The sequence below is a fragment of the Gorilla gorilla genome, chromosome X (assembly GCF_029281585.2).
Source record: "Gorilla gorilla gorilla isolate KB3781 chromosome X, NHGRI_mGorGor1-v2.1_pri, whole genome shotgun sequence".
NCBI lineage: Eukaryota > Metazoa > Chordata > Mammalia > Primates > Hominidae > Gorilla > Gorilla gorilla.
The window spans coordinates 96,027,137-96,036,715 of record NC_073247.2 but is presented as its reverse complement, the minus strand read 5'-3'; positions in this window follow the sequence as shown (position 1 = coordinate 96,036,715).

Genomic DNA, 9,579 nt, shown 5'->3' with positions numbered 1-9,579 from the left:
CACCATAAGTCACAGAGCATCAGTACTTCTTATCTCAGTTCACCAAGAGAGCCTAGAAACAGTGAAAACCTTGTAGCAATGAGTACACCTAGTATTCAGATCTTAGTTTCTAATTATCATTATCTTATAAAAGGAACCAAGACTCCATGATAAAATGTTTGATTCTAGGGCTAGGGCAGATAATATAAAAATGAGTCTGGGACATCTTATAGTCCCAGAGAGTAGTGAAGTACTCAAAAAAGGAGGGAACATGTTAGAGGGACAAAGGAGCCAACCTGAAGGTGATTTCAATGACCAAAGCTGGAACAATTTGAACAAAAAAAAAAATAATGATAGCACTGGATTATAACCCATAGAATAAAATAAATATCCCTGTGTCCATACTTACAGAAATAAATGATTGAATATATAAATAAATGGGAGAGAAGAAATAACTTTTTCTTATAAAAAATTTCAATGAATATGAGTAGAAGGAGTGAAGAAAATAGAAAACCACCTTTAGACAGTTACACAGTAATAACTGTTTCAGGTAAAAATCACAGATGGATGTTAAAACTAGTGGACAAAATATGATAAGAAACATGATATTTTCATAACCCCAAAGTATCTCCCCCACAATACACATGGTAATTACAGAGATGAAATTATAACTTTACAGTGTAAAAATCTAGCAGATATTACCTTAACCAAATGATTAAAATTAACATGACCAACCATTATATATATATGTATATATGTGTATATATATATGTGTGTGTATATATATGTGCATATATATACATATATATATGCATATATATACATATATATATATGGTGCACTGTGAAGGCTACGCTATCTCTGTAGTATTCATGCAACAAATTGATAATCTCAGTCTAATCATGACCAGGTTATGAAAGACAAGGCAGTAATAAGGAACTGTCACAGATCAGAGGAGACACAGAAGACATGACGACTAAATGGAGAGTTGGGATCATGGAGAGGAAAAAGGATATTCCCGAGAAAACTGGTGGAATTTGAATAAGGTGTATAGAATAGTTAATAGTGTTGTACCAATGTTAATTTCTTAGTTTCTCTAAAGAAATAGCGCTCTTTCAATAAAAATCAAAGCCATTTGCTTGGTTTCCTATATGAACATTTGAAAGAAATCCATTTAATTACTGTTTGAATAGTAGCCCAGGAATATTCTTGGTATCACTGCCTACTGGTTTCAGGAATATTATATAAAATACTGGCAAAACCAATGTAGGTCCTTGTGGAACTGTAGATGCCAACAACATATAATCAGTGATCTTTGAACTTATACAATGTGGTTCATAAAAAATATATATACTCTAGGTAATCCTTTTCAGGAACTAGAAACAAATGAGTCCTGGAAAAAAAAAACCTTATAAGCAGTGACAAACTATTTTTCTGCTCTCTTATGCTCAAACGAAGAGTGCTGAATCAGTTAGATGCTAACGATATGGGTAGATATTGACTTACTGAATTAAATTTTATGTACCTTAAATTAATGCAATGCTTATTCCATAATCATTCCAAAGCTGTAAGTAAAGAAAGAAAACCTAAATATAAAATATTGTTCTTTTCAGGATAATTTTATTCCACAACTAAAAAGGGTACTAGTTGGTCAAAAGCTCCGATCACCTATACTGAACTAGCTAATTGGAGCTATAAATCAAACATATTAACAGTGCCATTAGCATCACACTTGAGAAACAGAAAATTCTGTTTCTCCTGTCTGAACCTTTTCTTCTCTTGGTGATATCCTTTTTTCATTCGCCTTTCCCGTACTTTCTGCTGTACCATCTTCCACTACTAGTGCCTGGCACATGGTAGACACAGGTGTCTTTTGAGTTAATGAATGACAGATGTTTGGGAATTAGCAGTTTAGCAGAGGAAGATGTTTTGGAAGAATGGTACTTGAAATCACACTCTGAAATGACATTATATAGGATTATCCTTATCCTTTTACTTGCTGTACAGCTCCTGAAATCAGGAGAAACTCAAATGAATTTAAAGTCCCTTAATTTTATTTTTATTTTCCAATGGTTACTTCCTTTCAGAGAATAGATTAGACCAAATATAGTTTTGTAGAGGAAAAGGACACATTGCTATTCTTGGTTCTTGGTTCTTGGTTCAGGTGCAAAATTTAAACTCATTGTGGAAAAATGGTGAAATGGTAACAGATAATACTTCTTCATAGTCTCTCAGTCTATTTGTTGGTATGTCCATTCCCCTGGGCTGTTTTGTTGTTGTTGTTGTTGTTGTTGTTGTTGTTGTTTTTGTCACTCTGCCTGAATCAAGACAGTGAAAGACTTGGTTATACAAATCCACCTGACAAAAATGTCAGTTATAGAAGGAACTGCAATTTCCAACTTTCAGGGAAAGTCACATCTTGCTGGAATGACTAAAGCAATGAGAAACAAGCAGACAGGATGTCCTCTGACAGAAGTATCCAGTGACAAAATATATACTCAACACTCTTCTATTTCTGTATACAACAAATACCAAATCCCAGAGTAAGGCCTATTCATAGGCAGATGCCTGAGTGATATTATTTGACAAGTGCTAGGAAAGTTACTTCTTTTTAATGGGAATCTTTGATACCTCTAAAAATGATGAAAATGAATGCTAGCAACCTATAGAGGAATCAGAAACTTTGTGCGAAGGAAGTAAAAGGATGTCTCACAGGATATGGGACTCCCAGTACTCCAGACAGTACTCCAGATACGATTCTCAGTCCAACTAACTGTATTACATGGTGGAAGCCCACAGGGAGATTCCCTCTCTTCCACATGTGGTTTTCACTACACTCTATACTCTGCTGGTGATGTTTGTGCTCAGCTTCCACCTCCACATCAGAATTAGAAAACCTGGAGGCTAGAACTCCCCCTTACTTTTATTGCTATACCTACCTAGATTTTCCAGAGAATTCCAGTTTCACATATTTGGATTCATTTTAAGATTGTACCAAGATCCATCTGGTTGTTAAAACAAACAAACAAAACAAAACAAAAACCTTAAGAAGAGTATTTGAGGGCAGGCATGATGGCTCAAGCCTGTAATCCCAGCACTTTTGGAGGCCAATGTGGGTGGATCACTTGAACCCAGGAGTTCAAGACCAGACTTGGCAACACGGCGAAACCCCATATCTACAAAAAATACAAAATTAGACGGGCGCGGTGATGCACACCTTCATTCCCAGCTACTCACGAGGCTGAGGTGGGAGAATCGCTTGAGTCTGGGAGGTTAAGGCTGCAGTGAACTGTGATGGCGCCACTGCACTCATCCTGGGGGACGGAGTGAGACCATGACAAAAAAAAAAAAAAAAAAAAAAAAAACCTCAAAGAGAAAGAAAGAAAGAAGAGGATAAGAGGATACAGGATTTGTTAAATAAGGTACAGTTATGATCCTTTGAACCTTGGAAGGGCAACACGTTAAACCACCTACACCTTAGGGATGATTAGTTTGTTAAATGCTCAGAGGGGAGTTGGTATTAAAAGCAGCAGGAATTCTTTGGGGGAAAGAGTATAAGTGTCACTTTAGACAAACCACAGCTTTGCCTAAGGCTGGATTTGCTCTCCACCTCTCCACCCTTCTTAATTCCCTCCCTTTGTTTTACTAACCCCCACTCCTGCCCCATGGAGATGCCCTACACATCTTCCTTAACCACTATGTTATGCTGTTTCTTGCCATGTGAACTAGAGATTACATATTTATTATCCTCACAAGAGTTCCACAGGTAAGTATTAAAACTCTCATTTTATAGATGAGAAAAAACAAAACCAAGGCTCAGGGATGTTTAGTAAATAATTTGAGGTCACACAGCCAGGAGGTGGTAGTTTTGGTTTTCAATCACACGTCTTTAGTTCTAAAGTCCACACTCTTACCATGACGGCGACTGTCCCTGTTGGCAATCTGAAGACCTGCTTTGTATCTAGGCTTTGCTTCTACACACTGTGGCACCCTGGTCAATTCACTTTGTTACTTTTAGAATGAGAGGGTTGGGCTGAATGATGTCTGACAATTTTCTAATTTTGAAAGTCTATAGGACTCATCAGGTCATCTTTGTAGATACAGTAGTCTCCCCACTTTTCCTCAGGGGATATGTTCCAAGACTCTCAATGGACGCCTGAAATCATGGACAGTACAGAACTTTATAGATACTATGTTATTTCCTATACTGTATATACAGGCCTATGATAAAATTTAATTTATAAATTAGGCACAGTACTTTTGCACTTGAGGCCATTATTAAGTAAAATAAGGTTTACTATGACACAAGCACTGCTATACTAACTGGTTATCAGACAGTTGCCCCAGATGTCTAAGAAGTGACCAATGTAATGTAAGTGACTAATGTAGTAAGTGTATACGCGTGGTTATGCTTGAGGACTAAGCTCTGATTTTTTTTTATCTCACCCAAATTCCTGTCTAAGGGGTCTGGAGAGTAATGCCCTACAAACCATAAATTCTCATCAGATAGGTTTTATTTAACCCTATATATTGTGACTTACTTTCCAATCTGACTTTGGCATAACATTATGTGACAAAGAAGAAAGTCAAAATGTTTTACTCCAAAACATGTCTATTTGCCATATCTTGAAATGGCCCTGCAAAGCTGTCCTTTGTGGGGGAAAATTTTCATCTGCAAAGAATCTCTATTAACATAGCTAGGTCTTTTTCTTCCAGGCCCTCCCAATTCTAAAGAGATTAACTAAGGGTCAAGAAGGGTCTAGCACCTTTTAATGATCTGAATGGGAAACACTTGTCATATATTGTCTCTAAGGGCAGCCACTATAAGACTTCAGAATTGTCATTTAGCAAATATTTAAATTTATCTATAGCCTGGAAGCACCACTTCCCCCCACCCCTTTGAGTTGTCCTGCCTTTCTGGACCAAACCAATGCATTTATTAAATGTATTTGATTCATGTCTTATGCTTCTCAAAATGTATGAAACCAAGCTGCACCCCAACCACCTTGGGCACATGTTCTCTCCTGAGGGCTATGTCACAGAACATAATCACTCATATTTGACTCGGAATAAATCTTTTCAAATATTTTACTGAGTTTGACTCTTTTCGTTGACCCACTGGACAAAGCCATGATTCATATCCAGGGCAGGATGGAGCAGGACAGTGTGGGATAGTGAAAGATTTTAACCACGCTACTCAGAATGGTGCACAATTTAAAACTTACGAATTGTTTATTTTAGGAACTTTCCATTTAATATTTTTGGGCCATGGTTGACCTCGGGTAATTGAAACCTTGGGAGGTAAAACCATAGAGAAGGGGACTACTGTAATAGACCTTTGACCTCCATGTTGAAACATAAGATTTAAAGTTATTAAGTTTCTGCTTATTTTTCATGAACTTAGTGAAGAGCATCCTATTTAGGTACTAACACATGTTCCTTTTTCAGCTAAGTAGCTATAAGGGCTGAGAGGGTTTTAATGAACATTAAGTTCTAAATGTGTATATGTATATAAAGTTTATTGAAAATGGGGCTATCTGTCTTATGATACCTCTTTCATATAATGGCCAAGGCATTTCTTCATTTTAGTGGATCTTGGTGACACATCATCAGACTGAAATTTAGTGAACCCTTTTTTGACTACTTACCCAGGGGTCAACATTATTGCTCACCAATCCCATTCTCTGCAAGAAAGTTGAAACTGCAAAAATTCTTTATACTTTCCTTTTAGTTATTCAACCCTATACATAAGCATTTAGATCCTGTGAGAATGAAATTCCTTTACTACTTCAAAACCAATGGATGATTTATTGAACATTTATCAGCAGATAGAACAGCTAAGAAGTCATTATCTAAATTTTTCCCTTGTCTCACATTTCCAATCAGAGTGCTTGCTAACAGCCAGTGCACTCGGAACTCAACTTTACCAGGAACTCAAGGCCTCAGGTCATATTGTGAAGCAAAAATACTAGAATGTTAGCCTCTGAATAAATTTTGATATTATCTAGTCCATCCTCCTTATCTTAACCAATGAGAAAACTTAGCACCAGAGAGATTATACCAAGAGTTATTGAAGAAATCAACAAAGTGAAGCGACAATCCACAGAGTGGGAGAATATATTTGCAAACTACCCAGCTGACAAGGAATTAATAACCAGAATATAAAAGGAGCTCAAACGACTCTGTGGAAAAAAATTATTATCCAGTTATGGTGGCTCATGCCTGTAATCCCAGCTCTTTCGAAGGCTGAGGCAGGCAGATCATTTGAAGCCAGGAGTTTGAGACCAGCCTGGCCAACATAGCGAAACCACATCTCTACTGAAAACACAAAAAATTAGCCAGGCATGGCAGCACATACACGCTTGTAATCCCAGTTACTCAAGGTGCTGAGGCATAAGAATTGCTTGAACCTGAGAGGCAGAGGTTGCAGTGAGCCGAGATCATGCTGCTGCACTCCAGCCTGGGCAACAGAGTGAGACTCTGTCTCAAAAAAAAAAAAAAAGAAAAGAAAGAAAAGAAAAGAAAAGAAAATACTGATCTGATTAAAAACTGACAAAAGATTTGAATAGACATTTCTTAAAAGAAGGCATACAAATGACAAACAGGCACATGAAAAGGTGCTCAACATCACTGATCATCAGAGAAATGCAAATGAAACTACAATGAGATACCTTCTCACCTCAATTAAAATGGCTTATATACAAAAGATAAGCAGTAATAAATACTGGAGATCATGTGAAAGAGAGGGAACCCTTGTACACTGTTGATGGGAATGTTAACTAATAAAACCACTGTGAAAAACAGTTTGGGAGTTCCTCAAAAAAACTAAAAATTCAGCTATCATATGTTCAGCAATCCCATTGCTGGGTATATATGCAAAATAAAGGAAATCAGTATATTGAAGAAATATCTGCCCTCCTATGTTTATTTCAGCACTATTCACAGTAGCCAAGATTTGGAAGCAACCTAAGTGTCCATCAACAGATGAATGGATAAAGAAAATGTGGCACTTATACACAATGGAGTACTATTCAGCCATAAAAAAGAATGAGATGCCATCTTTTGCAGCAACATGGATGGGACTGGAGGTAATTGTGTTACATGAAATAACCCAGGCACAGAAAGACAAGCATCATATGTTCTCACTTATTTGTGGGATCTAAAAACCAAAACAATTGAACTCATGGAGATAGAAAGTAGAAGGATGATTACCAGAGGCTGGGTTAGACAGCGGGGACTCTGGCGGTGGGGGGGGGGGGGGGGGGCGGGGGGGTGGAAGTGAAGATGGTTAATGAACACAAAAATAACAATTAGAAGGAATGAATAAGACTTTGTATTTGATAGAAAAACAGGGTGACTATAGTCAAAATAATTTAATTGTACACTTTAAAAGTGTATAATTGGATTCTTTGTAACACAAAGGATAAATGCTTGAGGGGATGGACACCCCTTTTTCCATGATGTGATTATTTCACATTGCATGCCTGTATCAAAATATCCTATGTACTCCATAAACTTATACACTGACCTATAAAAATTAAAAATTAAAAGTTGTTTTTTTAAAAAAGTAAATGCAAGAAATTGTTTCAATAAACGAATTGTAGTGGCTCGCATCTTTAAAGTAAAACAGCATAGAGCAGTACTCTGTAACTGCATTTAATTGGAAATAGTGATAATCTGAATCAAAATTTGGATTTTCAGCAGCCTAACCATAAATCTTCCAGAGACTACACAAGTAAATGTAAATAATTGCTCTCTCTCAAGCTTCCATATATCTTCTGGAATCTAAGTTAGATTGATCATGATCAACCTTTCCGTCAGAAAGGTTTTTTGTCTGTTTTGTTGTTACAGATGTTCAGCTCAACATAATCTCTGTGAAAAGATATTAAATTACACCTATTTATTTTGATCTAATTTTGGTAAGTGTATACAACAAAATGCTCATCTCTCTGCTAGGTACTGTGGGGGAGGGAAGAAAACCTATAAAATAGTCACCCTCATTTACACTGGTCTAGCATTTTATCATTTATAATGTGCTGTAACACCTATTATCTCATCGGACCCTCTGATGATCTCTCTTATCCCAAGCTTTTAAGTTTAACAAAACAGGTTTTGCCTTTATTTTACAGATATAAAAAGGGAGGCTAAGAGAAGAAATGAGACTAGAGTCTAATAGCATTAAATGTTTGTTTCCCAGGGATATTTGAGTTTCTTAGAGGTCTCAAGATATCTTAAAAACAAAACAAAACAAAACAAAATACTTTCCAGATCCTAAAGAATTAATCTCTAATGGTGTGATTTCCAGCTAACAGAAAAGACAGGTTCTGAGACAGAAGCTATCTTCAGATTGCAATACTTGGGCCCAAGACCTAGCTTCACACCCCAACTATCAGTGACCTATGTGTCCTCACCTCAGACTGAGTGCTGCTCTCCTGCTGCTTTCCATCTGTTTAGGAGCCCCTTGTAATATACATTCTGGTGCAACTTGTTCTCTAAACTTTGTTTGCTCCCTTTTCCTACCTAATCAATATTGCTCTGTCCTGTGCCTGTGACCTAGTCCCTTAGGGCACTTTGTTTTTTGATCATGTATCTCTCTAAGGTGTTAATAAATGCTAACAAACGAATGCATCACTAACCCAGGGAAAGTAATTTTCATTTTAACTGGAGCTTTTCAGAGAACTGTGCTTTATACTGTTAATGTCACTCTCTGGACAAAATCTTCAAAGGCTCTTCATTGTTAATCAAGTTAATTCCAAATGCTTCAATCCTGGGGAATAAGGCCCCCAGAATTTCATCCCATTCTAAACTTTCTAGGCCAGTTGTCCCAGAAATCTACCCTGTGTATTCAACGAATTAAACCATTCCCTTTGCCCCATATGTTTCCATGTTTCCACTTCAAATGGTATCCTGTCTTCTCCATAAATACTTCCCTAATCTCTGACCACTGTCCCACCATCAGCATTTAAACTTTTATCAACTAACCTTTGAAGGACTTTAGATTAGCTGTTGAAGGATTGAGGGAGGAATTGAAACAAGCAGCAAGATGAGGAGTGCCCACTAAACTAGAAAGGTAGAAGGGTTTCAGAGATAAGCTTTGCCAATCTCATACTCTTGCCAGGGACTTTGCCTGGAAATGGATGTCTAGTAGTCACTACTTGGAAAACTTTGTCTAGATTCAGCTGACTCTGAAAAAGTAGGCCCATGGGTATCAGACTGAGGAATATAAAAAGTATGAAGAATATCCTTAGAGTGAGGAAAACTGAGACCTCTAGAGAGGAAGTGACATGCCTAGAATCATACAGCTAGCAAAGTGGCAGAATTGTTGCATAGTTCACTGCTCTTGAAGCTCCCTATGGGAAGAACTTTACCCTGTGAAGATATGCCTTGTCTGTGTACTTAGAGCCTTTGCTCACGTTAACCGCACCCCCCAACCTTTTGGTTTTCACCCATGCCCTAGAGTTTCCCTTGTAACTACCTCTTAATCATTCTACTGCCAGCAATTCTTTTAAAGCAGTATTCCCTTTCATGCAATAACATCGTCTCAAATCACCTCCCTGATAGGAGGTAGTGCCACTAAAAACCCTTTTATTTATTGCTTTA